The sequence below is a fragment of the Eumetopias jubatus genome, unplaced genomic scaffold (assembly GCF_037043125.1).
Source record: "Eumetopias jubatus isolate StellerSeaLion01/CBP00866 unplaced genomic scaffold, mEumJub1_p1.0 scaffold_1, whole genome shotgun sequence".
Lineage (NCBI taxonomy): Eukaryota > Metazoa > Chordata > Mammalia > Carnivora > Otariidae > Eumetopias > Eumetopias jubatus.
This window is the reverse complement of record NW_028274807.1, coordinates 204,006,096-204,010,792: the sequence shown is the minus strand read 5'-3', so window position 1 is coordinate 204,010,792 and position 4,697 is coordinate 204,006,096.

Below are 4,697 nucleotides of genomic sequence, written 5' to 3'. Positions count from 1 at the left end.
GTAGGGCGGGGTCTCAGGCCAGGGCTTGGTCAAAGCAGAGCGGGCAGTGGCCTCAGGCCATTAGCGGAAGCCACACTACTCAACTCTGTGAGGCTGTAAGTGGGAGCCGTTGTGGGACGAGCTGAGGGGCTGCTGAGCGGCAGGCTGCCTCTGACCTGCAAAAACAGGCTCCCTCTGTGGCCCGGCAGCCTTTGGGTGAAGTGGGCAAGGGGTAAGTACAGGGATCTGTAGCCTCTTCTCTGGTTTTGTCCCAGGGCTCCTGGCCTCCTGTGGGCCCTGAACACCAGGGCAGGGCCTCCAGGACGGCAGGGCTGCAACGGGGCCCTCCTTCTAGCACCTGAGGGTGTTGGGGAGCCATGAAGGTGTATGAGCAGGGGAGGGGGCCAGGCATGACCCTCTGGGGTGAGCCAGACCTGGGATCTAGGGAGGAGTCCAGGTGGGGTCTGGGTGGGAACCTGGGAGACATGGGGACAGCAAACGGGATGAGCTGAAAAGTTGAGGACGAGGGACCTGAAGGAATGTGGGTTTGGGAGTCAGAAGCATCAGGGACACCCCTGGTTTCAGGCTCAGGGGCCTGGAGTAGGTGAGGAGGATGGCCTGAGACCAGGGTTACTTTGGGGACACGTGGCACTGAGAGAGGGACATTCAGGGAACTTCAGGGCTGAGATGCTGGGTCCTTTCCTGGCCTGCAGTCCTGTAGATCACATGGGGCACACAATCAATAACTGTTTGCCGGAGGCAAGAATGGAGAAGGGAGGTCCTGGCCTGGGTGGGGATGGGGAGGTGATGGCAGGGGTTTATTCAGCATTCATTGAGTCCTACTGTGTGCCAGCCCTGGGCTGAGCCTGGGATGCTATGGGAATAGGTAGAGACCTGGGCCTGTCCCCATGGAGCAATGATCCAGTGCAGAAGATACAGTCAGAGAAATGAATGTCTAAGTATGAACAGAGCTATCTGGAAAGAAAAGAATTTGTCCTGGGGCTCCTGGGTGGCTCAGTCGTTAAGCGTCTGCCTTCGGCTCAGGTCACGATCCTGCGGTCCTGGGATCGAGCCCCGCATCGGGCTCCCTGCTCATCAGGAAGCCTGCTTCTCCCTCTCCTGATCCCCATGCTTGTGTTCCCTCTCTCGCTGCGTCTCTCTCTGTCAAATAAATAAATAAAATCTTAAAAAAAAAAAAAAAAGAAAAGAATTTGTTCTATGAGAGCTTATATCAGGGACCCAGATCTGGGCTGGGGGAGTTGGAAAAGGGGTGGCTACAGCTCAAGGATGGAGGAACTCAGGGAAAGGGGCAGATACAGGAGAAAGTGTTCCTGTAGAGGGCATTGCATATGCAAAGGGCCAGCGGTGGGAATGATGTACATGGCAGTGTGAACAGAGGGAGGCAAAGAGTAGCCTGAGTTCATTTGCAGCTGGGGGCGTTGGGAGGGGCCAGATGGGGCAAGGTCTTGGTGGGGAGTTTGAGTTCTGTTTCCATCGGGCTGGAGGATCACAGGATTTGGAGAAGCCCTCTTTGGCAAAATTAGGGAATCTGGGTCGGAGGCAGGGCTGGGGGCTTCTGGGAGGAAACTGGGGCAGCACCAGGTAAAAGTAGGTGGCGTCAGGATGTCTTCGGGGCTGAAGGGATAAGTTGTACTGAGGGAGAGACTCTTTATGGGTCACGCTGATGACCAAGGAAGTGCTGGTCTTCCCTTCCGGAAGTTGGCTCCATGGAACCGACGGCCTGGGAATCCTGGGGCCTCTTCCCTGCTGACCATCACGGCAGTCGCCATGGGTCTTGTGCAGGTCCCCATTGTCTGGGGGTAGGACACAGAGGTGGGCTAGTGCTCCAGACTTTGCCTGTCCCACACAGACCCTGGGGAGATCTTGGGTCTGCCCTGTCCTGGCTGTGTGATGGGGGCAGGTGCACACCTCTCTGGGCCTCGGTTATTTTAGCTACACAAGAGGGCATTGATGCCAGGCTCGAGGGGCAGGTGAGGATTCACTGAGATGAGGTGTGAAGAGAGACTGCTGGTGGGGTGTCCTCTGTCCCCCTAGGACCTGCCCAGGTCCTAATGCCATTGCTCTGGCCTTAGCCCGCTTTGCCCACCTGTGGGGCTGGCCAGAAGTGCCAAGTCATCCCTAGGGTGGGACCATTCTGCTATGTCCCTGAGGTCCTCAGTGGGACTGAGCCCCTATTGCCCAGTGTCACCTGCAAGGCTCCCCCCCTCCCTCCCTGTCTTATGTCCCCACTCTGCACCATGGCTTCCTGGGGTCAGCTTACGGGAGTCCCAACTAAGATAACAGTGACCAAATTGAATGCCACATGCACTGGATTTGCTCATTTTTTCTACAGCCCTTTAAAGAGGACCCCCTCCCCAGCCCCTGCACACACACACACACACACACACACACACACACACACAGCCAGCACCCCCCTCTTCTCTGGGGTATTGCAACCTCCCGAGCTCACATGATCATCCCCATGCCACAGATGCAGAACCTGAGCCCAAGGACTGTGATGGCCATGGGCACAGGCCCTGGGCCCATGGGGGAGGAGGAGCCGGGGTAGCACTGGAGCTCGAACACAGGCCTGACTCCAGACCCTCCTCATCCTCCCAACTCCTCCCAAAGGCCCCGGTTGTGTGGGGCTTGGAATGTGAGTTGGGGGTGAGGTGTCTGTGCAGGGGCAGATGTGAGGAGAGCCAGGCCGACTCCAGGCCAGGACTCAGTACCTGGAGTTGGCTTCTCAGCCCCTTCTTCTGCTACAGGCCCCATTGAACTGCACACAGGTCAGTCACACTCTCCCCTCCCATCAGCTCAAGCCCGAGTGGAGATGGATCCTCCTTGGCTTCAGATGCCCAGTTCCTGCCCCTCTCAGCTCCTCCCCACTCCAGCCAGGCTCAGAAATCTTGTCCTTGAAAGTGCCAAGCACATGCCCGCCTCCAGGCCTTTGGAGCGCCATAGGTCTGCCTGAGGCTGTGGCCAACAAGAAATGTTTCTAGAATGAGGGTAGACCAGCTGGGGATGGCTGTTACTGACACGACCAGAGGGAAAACTCTCATTTCTAAAGCTGTCACCAAGCCCCCAAGGGTGAATCCCCTTTGACCTCACCACAACCTCACAGGCCCATTTTGCAGATAAAGAAACTGAGGTTCAGTGTTGCCCTGGGACCTCAATCTGCTGGCTTCTCCCTCAGCCAGCCCCCTCCAACCACAGCCTGTTTCTGCATCTCCTCTCCTGGACCAAATGAGTGAACAACTCAAACATTTATTGAGTACCTGCTCTATGTTGAGCGACCAACCTGCAGGCCCGAAGTTTGCCCTCCCAGCAGCCCACTATCGGTGAGTAACCCGAGGCAAAAAGCAGTTAAGTGCTTGCCAAAGCGAAAACGGCTGGGAAACCAGGGGCAGAGTTTTGAAGAGGGAGTTCAACCCACACCCATCGTACAGAAGGGTAAGCTGAGGTTCGGAGAGCTGAAGTGACATACCTGGGGTCACAAGCAAGAACGTGCAGGGGCAGTTTTGTGGGCAAGGCTAGTCCCGTGTTCACTGCATGGAGGGGAGGGGAGTGGAAGCACAGAGATCAGCGGGGTGCCGGAGGCCACACAGCGGCAGGCAGCGAGGAATGGACTTGAACCCAGACGCCCCTGGCGGGTTCTGTGGGCTAGACGTGGCGCACCTAAGCTGAGGCCGCGCGCAGCTTGGTGTCTGGATTTCCAGGGCGCGGGTGGCGAGGTTGCGCCCGGCGGTGCAGGGCTACTCGCGTCGGGTCGGCGGAGCCACAGGGCTGGGGGAGGGGTTACCCCTTGGTGGGCGGGGTTAGGTGGAGCCGTACCTGGTGGGCGGGGTCTGGGCGGGGCGGAGGAAGTTTACGCGGTTGGGAATGAACTGGCGGCCAGATTAGGCGAGCCGGTCGCGGGAGGTAGCGCACGAATTGCGGTGTCCCCTCTGGCAACTACAGGGAGCGAGTGTAGACGAGGCTGCCGGCCCACGTGATCCACGCACTAGGAGAGGGGGGAGGCCGCTGGCCTAAGCTCCTCTTCAGGAAAATGAGGTCGCGATCCTCATCGCCTGTCGGCCCTCCATTCCCCCTGGCCGCTCTAAGCCTGTCTCCGCATCTGACAAATAGCACGCCATGCCATACCCAAGCCAGACGGAACCTTTGGTGCACCAGAGCTGGACCTTTCTCTGCGCCCCGGGGGCTTCAGAATAGTCAGACCACTCTCCTCTCCACCTTCTCTTCCCTCCACTCTTCCTCATTCGCTCCGCTCTAGCCACAAGCGTCCCTGTTGGTCCTCGCACAGGGCAACAACATTCCCACCTCAGGACCTTTGCACATGCTGGTCCCTCTGCCTGCAGCTCCTCCCCTCAGCTCTTCCTCCTGACTGGCTGTTCCTTCAGGTCACTCAGCTCAAATGCTGCCACCCTGGCCAAAGTAGCTCCCTCCTCCCAGTTTCAAATCTATGAGAAGAAGAAGGTTGTTGAGACAACTGGAGAGTAATACAAAAATGTATAAAATTGGGTCCATACCTCACCAGGTATACTAGGATAATTCCTAATGGATCAGAGATGTACTTGTAAACATACACCCTACAAACACTAGAAGACAATGTGTGCGCACTCCTTTACTGTTTGGGAATGAAGAGAGCTTTCCTAATGGTTATTCAGAGCCCAGAAGTAATAAGGGAAAGGATGTATGTGTTAGGAATATGTAAAACA